The 13,365-nt window shown below is 46.1% G+C and overlaps 1 protein-coding gene across 2 annotated transcripts in view; it reads left to right on the forward strand.

Annotated features, from left to right (window-relative positions):
• The window catches only part of LOC307012997 (alpha-N-acetylgalactosaminidase-like), a 34,454-nt gene that overhangs the window by 16,713 nt on the left and 4,376 nt on the right, over window positions 1-13,365 (forward strand). The window lies entirely within an intron of this gene.

Below are 13,365 nucleotides of genomic sequence, written 5' to 3' on the forward strand. Positions count from 1 at the left end.
TCAAACTGTTTGACGCTCGGCGTAACCTTGGCGCACTGCCACTCCAACATCCAATCCCAGCGCTTGAAGATTAATCACGGGGACTGTAGTCCTAAACGATAGTTGGGGATTATGGGCAGTGTAGTGTCTTCGGCCATCCTAAACTCCTAGAGGCCTACGTCTGTTTCCAGTTATTTTTATTTTGAAATTCAGTTCCTGACGGACACCAAAAAAGCCAGAGATTATGGAATTAAACCAATAAATAAAAGCAAGGATAATTGTGTTTTATTGGTGAGTAAATAACAGTGTGTTATTTTGAAAAGAATAACAAATTAGAAGGAAAAAAATATTTTTAAATACAGATTTCAGTATTCTGAGGCTCTGAGCCCCATTTATTTTCCTCACAGATGGCAACAAAAGTCCGAAATTATACGATTTAAAATAAAAGAGATAATTGTGGCTTGATATCGAGTAAGAACATGTTTTTATGAACCACACAGCTTCCGGTCTTCCACGACCCGACCGGAGAAAAAGACGTGCTGCAGGCACGAAACACATTACCAGTAGAAATACATTGCTTTTAAAATCGTGCTGTGCAACACGAAAAAAAGGAGAAAATCGTGTTGGTGAACACGAATCAATAGATTAAAAATAGTGTTGGTGAACACGAAATGCCATGAGACTGGGTTGTGTCTACATGATGTGGCCTGCCGACATGGCCACTTTCATACAGATCATATACAATGCCCTTGATTGGTCTCTGTGTGTTCAAGCTCGGGAGGGTGTGTATGTGTGATGTGAGTGAGCGAGAGAGAAAGCGCGCGAACCGGTTACGTGTATTGTTGTTGTTAGCATCTGGTGCTAGCTAGCGGCACTAACGGACATAATGAGCTGTCAACAAGGTGGAGGAGAGTCCTCTCCTGTCAGACTGAGAGACTGATAACTACATCTCAGGTGAGGTAAAGGACTCTCTGAGTGTTTAGATAATTAACTTAGTCTAAGTTCTCTGTGGGTCTCAAACGGTTTGGTCACCATTTATGTAAACACATATTTCCAGTTGAAGGGGGAGTGATTAGTAAAATATGCATGAATAATAAATAAATAAATGTTAACTAGGTGAAAAAAGGTAAGATAAACTTTAAAAACGTGTTGCTGCTGCCTCAAAGAGGAGCAGGGGGAGAGGGGCCAGACAGGTGAGGCTGGTTCAGGAGCCCAGACACACTCACAACTATAAATGAACCAAAAGCTAATAAATAAACAAGTTTCAATGTTTTTTCATATTGGAGATGGTATGTTATTGGTTATGGCCATGTTCTTATTATTTTATGATTATTTAAATGTATACAGTTCTGTTTAATATGGGTGTAGTCTCTTTATTTCCCCCTGAAAGTGCACCAGATTGATGCATTTCAGTCCAACATTTAAAAAAAATAGGTTCCTAAATAGATTTGCACTTTTTTTTAAACAGTAACCCATGTCCATATGTTTATTCTGGGGTAGTAGATTTAAAGTTTAGGGCTATCACTATGGGCAGCAACGCTGTAAATATTGACAAATAAATCCAGGAAAATGTCACAAAAGAAAACTGGTAGTGGCCTGGCTGGGTGTATAATTCCCGGCCTGACTTATTGTCCCAGTCCGGCCCTGGTTACCATTCATTTGTTACGGTAGAGTGAAGCAAGCAGGACCCAAATGCAGATAACACTGATATTACCTTTATTTCAAGGATAATTATATAACTTGGACAAACAGAACACTCCCCGGTGAACTCAGTCACCAGCAAAAGACGAACCAACACTGAATACAGGAAGAGACAAGACTAAATACAGGGAGGGTTATTCACGAGACCCCCTCAAGGGACGGATTCCAGACGTCCCTACAAAAAACACAAAAGTCCAAAACCTCTAGCAGGGTAGGTGGAGGGGGTCCGGAGGAGGGACGCATCACTAGGGCCACCAGGGTGGGTGGAGGGTAGGGCTGTGCAATTAATCGTATTTTAATCGGGATTACGATTATGGCTTGCGACGATTATGAAAACAGCATAATTGACCAAATACGATTATTTTGTTGGGTGCGCTTTCGCCCCTCCCTAAAAGCCCACTCGGCCACGTGGGAGTGACATGTGTTGTGAGTGTTCAGTGCGAACGAAGATGTCAGAACAAGAGCATTAACTCGTTAAAAAGAAGTGTCGCGGGGAGATTCCCAGTCGATCGCGAGATCAGAACCGATAGACCGCTGTCAAGCACTTATTGACCGTTGTTAAGGACGCTCACATCTGCACAAAGAAGTCAGTTCGATTTGAACTGTATACAGTTTGGCTGAAAAGCAAACTGCATGCAGTCTGCCTTTCTAACTGACAAGACAAGAGCGACAAGAAAACAGCGGAGAAGTAATGGGCAGAAACCCTCCTTGTATACGCAGCGGTCCAGACATAGACATCAGACGGCGACACATATTCAGTTGCCAGTTACTTTGGCATTAGGGCAGGGATATCTAGATACTTTCCAAGGTTTGACATAATGAATTGTGCTACTTTTAAAGCAAGCAACGATGTTTTATCCAGTCGATCGCGAGATGTGTCTAAAAATAGAACAACAATATTCTGTTTTATCGTTAATGTCCTGTAACATAATCTTCCTGTGCCAGAATAATGCACTTGAACGCATCAAAGCTTTGTGATTGGCCGGCGTCACCCCATGTGTCGGGGCATGGCTGGTGGGCAGTGGGCACTATTTCGCTGACGTTGTACATGTCAACAGGAGTGACAGTCCGCACACACACAAGACCGCAATTATGGCAGAAGCAAAAAAGCCCAAATATATAATTTTCACTCTTGAGTGGGAGGATGATTATTTTTGTATCTATTCCAATTCAAAGTCCGTCTGTCTCATCTGCAATGCGAGCGTGGCTTTATCGAAGAAGGGTAATTTAGGAGCGGCATTTCAAAACAGTGCACAAAAGCTACGAGACGGAATTCCCTCCTAATTCTGCCATACGCTCCCAAAAGGGGAGGGACCTGAAAGGACAGCTAAATGCACAGCAGTCCATTTTCACCAGGCCCAACAACAAGAGCAAGGCTGCTTCCATAGCATGTTATCGTGTCAGTCACGTTCTTGCGAAACACATGAAGTCTTTCAAAGACAGCGAAGTTGTGAAAGAAGCATTCCTGGAGGCTGCCGACGCGCTTTTGGGGGACAGTAAAAATAACAGTAGCATTTCAACAGGTTTTTGATATAATAAAAACTCAAGTTAGGGTGCATTCACACCTAATAGTCCGCTCTCTGGTGCGCACCAGACCACAGTTTGTTACATTGTTTCATTCTTCAGAAGGTTCGGTTTGCGTTCACACGGGCAAAACTCAAATGGACTATAAACTTTAAACACAAGTCATGTGCTCGGAAATGCTGTTCAACCATTGGTCAGACATTAAGGGGGTGAAAACGCAAATCCCTGCAATTTCTAGCGGAGCCTCCGCCATGGAGCATCGGTATTTTCGGCAGATTATTCTCATGCTGCTATTAATCTGGAGATCAACAGACACTAGCGGCCCGGCATATGATTATATCATCAGACAACGTCCGTTAAAAGACATTATTACATGGCTTAGTTGAATACTCGATTCTGATTGGTCAATTCAGAACGCGTGACACGTTGTTAATCCAGAACAGATAGACCGCTGTCAAGCACTTATTGACCATTGTTAAGGACGCTCACATCTGCACAAAGAAGTCCGTTCAATTTAACTATATAAAGTTTGGCTGAAAAGCAAACTGCATGCAGTTTGCTTTTCTAACTGACAAGACAAGAGCGACAAGAAAACAGCGGAGAAGTAACGGGCAGAAACCCTCCTTGTATACGCAGAGGTCCAGACATAGACATCAGACGGCGACAAATATTCAGTTGCCAGTTACTTTGGCATTAGGGCAGGGATATCTAGATACTTTCCAAGGTTTGACATAATGAATTGTGCTACTTTTAAAGCAAGCAATGATGTTTTCAAATCTGTAATCAAAAAGCTCCTCAAAAACGCTATCGAAGCAGTTCCTGCCGTTGCTACGTTAGTTCAAACAGTAACAACGGACTATTTTTCTTAGCGGATGCATGTCAATTTAAATCAATACAACTATTTTTTAAATCAATAAAATCATTTTCTAAATCCACATAAGCATTTCAATTAATATTGGGAGTCATGTCGTTACTTTGTTGAGAATGTGGCCATGTAATAAGCGGGATAATATGCAGCGACTTGGTCATTATGGGGAAAAGAACACCTTCATGCCAATCTAGATCCCTCCGCTTCGTTGAAGATATCTACGTTCTTGTGACACGTAAATACTGCGCTTCCTATGTTTTGCTGTGGACTGCGTTCACACCAGCAATGAACCGATCCAGAGTTCGCAAGCAAGCGCTCCGAGACCACCTATTTTAGCGGACCAGAGTCCGGTTGTTTAGTTCACTTAAGAGGTCTCTGACTGTGTTCACACCGACCCATTTGATAGCCACGTCGACCTTTCTCACATGAGGGCTTCTGCTCCAGACTGGGGCGCAGTATTCCGCTGCAGAGAAGACCAGGGCTTGAGTGGATATTCGCAGCGTCTTAGCGGAGGCTCCCGAGGTTGCAAGGCGGCGGATCAGCGCGACCCTGGATGTCACCTTGGCCTTGACTTCTTCCAGGTGTTTTTTAAAGGATAATGTCCGATCCAGACGCACTCCAAGATACTTCGGGGCTTGCTGGACCTCCAGACATTTGTTGTCGACGCGCACCTCAAGTTCCCTCCTGGCTTCTCTGGTGCTAAGGTGGTATGCCGCTGCGACTGTCTTTCCGACCCTGAGCTGTAGACGCCACCTTCGAATTCCCGCCACCCCTACAACAAAGCAGCACAAGAGATGCTCAACTCCACCTCTGAGGACATCTCCAGAGATGCATGGTTGGCAGCAGCTTGGAAGCAGGAGTGGGAGTCAGCCGGGCCCTCCCGAATCCACCGTTACATCTGGGACCCAGGAGATGGCGCCATTGGAGGAGACGACCTACCGCGCCGGCGGTGGACCACTCTGAACCGTCTACGAACTGGGGTCGGTCGCTTTAAAACATCGATGAAGACGTGGGGCTTGGCGGACAGTGCGGCATGCGAGTGCGGTGACCCTGAGCAGACCGCTGACCATATAATCACCATCTGCCCCTTATATAGACCACCCTCGGAAGCCAGCCTCTTCGACCTAGGACCAGAGATGCGGGCATGGCTACACGACACCGAGTTGGACCTCTAATGTTACACGAAAGAAGACACCGACCCAACTGAACCGCACCAAGCGGCTAAACGCACCAGGGTTCGATTCAACCGGACTATACAAGACAGGTTTGAACGCGCCCTTAGAAACCGTTATTAATCAGCTGTAAGTTTTAGTTTGTTTGAACTTATTCATTATAATTATTGTACAAAATGGTATAAGAAGAAACTAGTGTTGATTGCATCCTATTTTTATTTTTTTTGAACTTTTTATATATTTTTCATACATAACATCAATAGAACATACATGGAGATGCTTACATAACTGCAGCTGTTGTACACCAGGATTAATCATACATACCCTCCTTGGGCACCAAAAGGACATACAGTTTCTTAGTGTTATCAATTTCTATATTGTACAAACATGATCAACATATTACAGATATTATCACTCCCCCTCATCGGAAACATGATCGCACAATACCTGAACCATTACGATGGTAAGATCTCGCATCCTATTTTAAAGGCAATTCTTTTTATACTCTAATAAAATGCAACAAAAAATGGGTTTGATTCTATTAATTTTGTCTTTTTTATTGCACTTTGGCCGCAGATTCCTTTGTAGCTTCAGATGTTGTCTTATTAGTAAGCCTAATTTATACTTTTGTAGCAACACTATTTTTATATAATGGCAAAGAAAGGGTTCAGAGTCTTTTCTTTTTTTCCTGTGTCATATGTGGCAGCACTGCCACAAGTTCCTCTTCAGAGAGGGTCTTCAGTACAGGTGGCAATATTGTCACCTGCCTGCGCTCATCTCTGAAACCAGACCATGTAAACAGGCTGGTGTTTCTTGCAAAAATCTATAAGAAATAACATGAGCAGCCCTGCAGCAGGGATCCCTACAGCAGGGATCTCGGGCAGACGGCCCGGGGGCAAGGCAGAGACCATGAAGGGGGTCTCGGGCGGACGGCCCGGGGGCAAGGCAGAGACCATGGAGGGGGTCTCGGGCGGGCGGCCCGGGGGCAAGGCAGAGTCCATGGAGGGGTGAAGGCCACAGCGGGCGAACTCAGGGGCCGAGCATGAGGTCGAAGGCAGCGGCAGGAAGAGTCAGGGGGCCGGGCCCGAGGGCGAGGACCGTGGCTGGCAGGGAGCCGGGCTCGAGGGCGAAGACCGTGGCTCTCAGGGGGCCGGGCTCGAGGGCGAAGACCGCGGCACTCATGGGGCCGGGATCGAAGGCGAAGACCGCGGCTCTCAGGGGGCCGGGCTCTCAGGGGGCCGGGCTCGAGGGCAAAGACCGCGGCACTCAGGGGGCTGGGCTCGGAGGCAAAGACCGCGGCTCTCAGGAGGCCGGGCTCTCAGGGGGCCGGGCTCGAGCGCGAAGCAGGCGGCGACGGAAAAACTCCGGAGGATGGGCAGGAAGGCGCTGACGGGACAGCTCCGGAGGCCGGGCAGGAACCGGAGCCGGTGGGACAGGCTTCGGCAGGATCCCCCACGGAAGAGGACCAGGAGTTGGCAGGACCCCCGGCGAGACAGGTGGCGGCGGGACCTCCAACCGAACAAGACATAGGGTTGGCAGGACCCCCGGCAAAAGAGTAGTCGGAGGGACCCCCAACGGGACAGGACATAGGGTTGGCAGGACCCCCGGCAGGAGAGTAGTTGGCGGGACCCCCAACAGGACAGGACATGGAGTTGGCAGGACCCCCAGCGGAAGAGTAGTCGGCGGTACCCCCAATGGGACAGGACATGGAGCTGTCCGTCTTGAGACAGGAGGGCGGGGGCGACTGCCTGAGGGGTGATCAGGGAGACGCCCATCACTCCGAGATTATTTGCTGCAGCCGCCATCTGCGTACCGAGCTTGAACATCTTGTCCAGATATTCCAGAGTGTCTCGGTCCCGAGGCAGCGGGGGCAGGGGTCGCTTACCCTCCGCCCAACCAGCCGCCCGCGGAAGCAGATGGGGCACCAGGCTCTCATCAAGGGGGGGCACACCCGAACACGTTGTGTCCGAGCGACCCTCCACCTTGATGATGCCTGCCATAGCGGCTACTGGGGCCTTCGTTTTAAATGGCTGCTGCCATGTCGTCTCCACACACCGCCATATATCAGGCAGCTGGGGCGAAACTAATGTCGGCTTACAGGCCTCGGTGGCAGCGGCGGGGGGGGGCGGTAGGTCTACGCGCTCCGCCGCCAGGGTCATCACCGCTGGGAAATCCATACCCGCAGACCTGAGAGTCGGACCTCCAGACCCCGAGGCGTCCTCGTCCTCCGTAATCGGGGTTGTCTGGCCCCACGGAAGGGAGAACCGGAACGGCAATTCCTCCTCTCCTGAATCGCCCATCTCGACAACGTCGAGATCCGGATCCTCCACCTCCTCCTGCGGGGCCTCCGCCGACAGAAAATGCTGCCCACGATGCTCACGCGTGAGCCGAGTAAGCATCTGGCAGGCTGACTATGCCGGCGCCGGGCCCATACCGCTCACGGCGTGGTCAGGCCCCATACACAAATAACAGAAGGGGTGTGGATCTGCCCCCGCGAAAAGGTTTGGACATATCGGGCAGGTCCTGTGGTCAAGAACTGACTCCATTACTCTCTATTTTTCTCGTCTTTTTAAAGCTTAGTGGAATCACTTCCGCTGCTGAAGAGAAAAGCATGATAGTCAGGAGGTGAGGCCTCCTTTTATTCGGTGTGATGCGCGCGCATTCAGGTAAGCCCGCCCAAGGCCGGCTACGTCTATAGAAGTCTCAGTGGGAGAATGCTCGCAGGGTAAGGTAGTACCCATAGAGTCCAGTAGAGGGCGGAGCCTGTGAGAGATATAACTTACTGTTACAAAGACTTGTTAGTATCGGTCTTTCAGGTAAGATTGTCTGTTGGTTCGAGTACTATCTATCATGCAGATCACAGTGTGTGCGGGCAGAAGACTTAACTTCAACATCTCTTCAGGTATCCAAGGGTGTGCCACAGGGATCTGTTTTAGGACCATTGTTATTTATTATTTACATTAACAGTCTTAATAAAAATGTTTTGAATGCAAATTTGCATTTTTATGCTGATGATACAGTTATTTATTGTTCTGCGTCCACCCCGAAGCAGGCTCTTTGTCAGCTCCAGAATGCTTTTAACATTGTACAATCCAACATGTGTGATTTGAAACTTGTTTTAAATGCTGCCAAGACAAAGCTAATGATGTTCTCGAAAGCAAAACCCAAGGTCTTAAACCTTCCTTCTATCACCACCTTGCAGGGGACGGAGATTGAATCTGTGTTGCTGTATAAGTATCTTGGAATTATAATTGACAATTCGCTTTCTTTTAAACCAAACATTGTGGAACTCTTGAAAAAATTAAGAATAAAATTAGATTTTTTCTTTAGAAACAAGTCTTGTTTTTGAGGCCAAAAAGAGACTAGTGTCTGCAACCTTTCTGTCTGTGCTGGATTATGGAGATGTGGTTTATATGGGCGTGGCGGGCGGCGCTTTATAAATACTATCGCTTTACTTATATATGCACACACACACAATTTTGAATTGCACAGTTACTTTTATATACTGTCTCTTTACACACACAATAGACAATACATAACATTTGTTACATGATACATAATTTACCTGTATCAAATCACCGCTGCTGGCAGGGACACCGCTCCTTGCACGGTCCTTGGAAAATGCGGCGGTGTTTTTCCTCTAAACTTTTCCAGGGCTCTGTAGAAGTCAAACTGTTCAATGGGTGGTCCTTCAATGCAGATTCTCATCAGGACATCGAGATTTTCTGCTTTTATTCTTGCCCTGCCCTTGGTCTTTATGCGATTTTGAACGCTGAATCCACGTTCGCACGGCACCGTGCTCATTGGAATGACCGAGATTGCAGCAAGGAGCTTTGTGGTTTCAGGTAGGAAGCCAGCATGTTGTGTAGCCATGATCTTCACCAACTCCTGGAAGGAACTGTTGCTGTAGTTTGCATGGAGCAGCTCCTTAAAAGGTGCCCACTCTGTGCTGCAGGTGTCTGTGTCAACGAAAGGTTCCCGTCCCGCTGGGCACAAGTGATCCAGGATGGTCCGCAGCTCATCGCGTCCAAATCGCGCACGTTCAGTGTTGTCCCGTGGCAGACACCGTGGGTCAAAGATGCGAAAAGCGGAAAAGAGGCCAATGTCGGGGAAACGATCTTCAATATTCTGGATGAGGGTGTAGAGGAAGCGCTGCCTTACACCATCCACGGCCTGCCAAATCGCCCTGGTGGCCTTTATCTTTTCTCCCTTAAAATACGTCTCGCCGTTGTTCTCTGCAATATTGACCAGAAATTCTTGGAATTTTGGGCCGCTTTCATCTCCAATCTGCATGGCTCGCAGTGCGTTGATCGTTGAGGTTACAGCAGGCTGAACATTTGCGAAGGAAAGGGACTTTAGCTGGAATGCCTTGCTCAGGCACGCTATGGTCCCCAATATGTCGCACAGCAGACTGTTGATGGCGATAAACTCATAGGTCAGCATTGCCTTTGCTAGTGTTTCGGCCATCGTGTCATGCATTAATTCAGCGTCCTGCTGAAACACTTGTTCTGTGTAGAGCAACATTGGCCTCGCCGAAGCTCAGCCAGCGGACGGCATGGATTGACTTGAGCTTAACGTCATCAGTGTCCAGGATGACATGCATTTCTTTAAGCCGTGCTTGCCGAGAGCTGCTGTTGGAGAAGTATCCATAGATGCTGCCCACCGTCCTCTGGTAGCGCTGGAGGGATGGTATCGCTGCAGCAGCCTGCTGGGCACACAAGTTTAGCTTATGTGCAGCGCAGTGTGTGCCACCGATGGCTGGGTTTTCCCTTTTTAAACGCGCCACGACCCAATTTTCTCTTCCAGTCATAACCACTGCCCCATCTGTACAGACGCCAGTTATGTCATTCAGGTCGATGTTGTAATTTTGCAACTGCTCCTTAATGGTTTGCGTTACGGTAGCAGCGTCACATGCAGTAATCTTTGTGTTGCACAAGTAGTGGGTTTCTAAGTCACCATCATTTATTAGGTTAACATATGTGCAAAGAAGCTTTTCCACAGAAATGTCTGTGGACTCGTCAGTCATGAGCCCCTTGAATGTCGAGTTATTTAACTTTGCAATTAAATCCTCCTTTAGCAAATTGTTTATGGCGCACTGCATGTCCTGCACTATGTCATTGTGAGTATACTGGGCGTTCTCTGATACGCACAGTTCTGCCAAGGTTTCACATCCCTGCAGAATACACAGTTCATTCAAGCCTTTGCATTTGTGTGTCGGAAACAGTTATTTTGCCAGGTAATACACGTTCCTCATGGCTGCAATTACCGCCTTTGATCTGGAAAAGACCATTCGATTAACGGCAACTTGAACGTTGTTTTTTCGTAAATGCTGTGCTTCTAGCACTGCTTTGTGATCCACCCCCTTTATGTGCATCTCTATAGTCTTCACCCTGAAGTTGGACGTCCCCGCGGTGAACACGTTGTGCTTTTTTCCCCATACACATAGTGTGCAATACATTTGATCACTTTGTTTGTTATAGCACAACCACGGGAACTTCATTTTCAAGGTTCCAACAAATTTATTTTTGTTGTGGCTGACCTGTTTCTCTTCGTGGCTTACGGGTGTAGAAGTGACATTGTCAGATGGCGTAGGCTCTGGATGGGGCTGGAGGCTAGATGACGACAACTCTGGCTCCGGGGCACCTGCACGGGCGGGGGATGCTGGCGGAGAATAGGATGGCGGCAACTCAGGCTTGGGCTGAGAGCCAACGGCAAGGCTCGCTGGCAGTACACTTTTTTCCGTCACAGGAACCGGCTTTGCAGACGGCGAAAAAAATCCCACCAGCCTCCTTTGCCCCACCAACAGTAGGATGTCATTTTCCTTTTTCCTTTTTGTCATTTAAACGATAAAAATTGTCGATCTTCTCTCGGATAAATCTTTCTTTTTTTTTGACGGCCCCGGCTCGAGTTGAGGGCGTTCCCAGCTGAAAAAAGCCGTCCAATGACGGCAAGACGGCCCCCTGGCGGAAACACTGCTGCTGACCAATCAGAGCTGCGGAGTTTAAAGCGATCAAGTCATATTACAGGAGAAAGGAAATACAGAAAAACTGCTGTTGCAGGAAAGACGACCGGCAAAAATCAACTGACTGTGTGAACGTGAACATTAATAGAATATCACCTCCCATCTTCAGAGCAATCTGACTATTATAACATTAGCGTTAAGAAAGCTTACTTAAATATCTGCCACAACATAAGTAACCGGATCAAAGTAGCATTAAGTATAGTTCGCGGCACTGTGAGTGCAGACATCGATGTGTCCCATTATCATTCATATCACATCATAATGTATCATATATTTTCTTATCTGAGTCAGCTTCTTGAGCCGTATCTTGCCGTGCAACATTCACAGTGTCACATACTGTATGCAAAAGTATTATTTTAAGCAACACATTAAGTTGACGAAAAACTCGAGCCAAATGTAATTAAAGTCAGATCGTGTCTTAGACGGGGCAGTGATATCATAAACCTGTTAATGTATGCATTCAAACACTTTTTCTTTTACTAGCTGTATTCACCTTGCAGGTGCAGCTATGTGGCTTTTATCCTGGATAAAGTGTTTAAGTCATGGATGTTTAAAGTTCAACTTCTTCATATTTTACTAATATTAAAGTTCACTTTTCATTCAGGAAGTATGATGCTGCGCTGTCAGTACGCTTCTCCATGTTTGTGATTGGTCGAATGCTCCAAATACCACCCCTTTCATGTGAACGCACACCTAACTAGATAGGGCACGGCTGGTTTGAGCGATCCATTTGATAACCCGCGTCGTAGTACCGTTTAGCGAGAGCGCGTATGTTTTGGATTAGGCCAACCGGCTAACTCAAACATATCCAGGTTAGATTGAACCAGCTTCGTAGTACAGGCCTCTGTTCTCATTAAACACACTCAAAGCAACTTTAACTGACCTTGAAGCAGGCCGCTGTGTTTGTAAATGCTTTGGCTAAACTTGGTGTATGACTGTGTTGTGATTGTGTGTTTTTTTTATTGTCTGTAATGTAAAACTGTCTGAAACTGTGCTGTTACCATTCTTGGGCCAGGACTCTCTTGAAAAAGAGATTGTTAATCTCAATGAGACCTATCCTGGTTAAATAAAGGTAAAATAAAAATAAATAAATATGACAATAGAGTCATGTGCATAAACAACAAAAACACTTGCAGCTGAAAACTTTTTAAGAATAGGCATAATGTTCTAACAATGTTATCAAAAACATCTTAAAAAGGTTATCAAAAACATCTTAAGAAGGTTATCACCAAACATTTTAAGAATGTTTTTAGAGAACGTTATCCTACCTTTCAGAAGAACATTCTGGGAACCAAACTAAAACTTCCCGCTGGAAACATTCCTAGAATAATGAATGGTAACATTCTTAGAATGGTTTTAGAACCAAAAATGTCTAGCTGGGAACTCACACATGCAAACAATATCTGCTTACAGATTATCAGGAATTACGTGCTTGTTTGTTTTTTTCAAAAGGAAAATATGGTGACATCAGATTTTTTAAAACATCCTTTTCAAACAAATGCAACAAGTTTGTTATTTAAAGCGCTCTAGAAATAAATCTGACGTTGACCATGACCGTGTTAATATGTCACATCACAGGAACGTTTTATAAAAAAAGAATAACCTCCTGAAAACATTATCCGAATGTTGCTTTGAAAATATTCTTCTTTTGTTATCATGTAACATTGAGGGAATGTTTTAGAAATTTTTTAGAAACTTCTATAATATGTTACTCCAACAACCTCCAAAAAACATGTTAGGGTTCAAATTTGTTACAGGCAAAATGTTCCACCTTTGTTAACATATCAAATTAAAGGTGAGGTATGTAACTTTGGAGAAACCAGCTCGAGTGCGCTATAATTTGAAAATAAAAATCTGCCACTTCCTTACAGAGCCCCTCCTCCAACACACACGCGCACATGACCAATGAGGGCATGAGATAAGTTTGTGCACAGATGGAAGGCTGACAGGCAGGTAGGCCATCCAGTTATTTTAGCCGGGCCGGCTAAAATGATTGGTCGTGCTTTTTACAGCGCCACGGCTTCCACAGATGACATTTTTTAATGTATTTATTGTCAAAGCATTTAATATATTCATTGCTATAGGGATGTTAAGAGCAT

This window comes from Notothenia rossii (assembly GCF_949606895.1).
Source record: "Notothenia rossii genome assembly, chromosome: 7".
NCBI classification, from domain to species: Eukaryota; Metazoa; Chordata; class Actinopteri; order Perciformes; family Nototheniidae; genus Notothenia; species Notothenia rossii.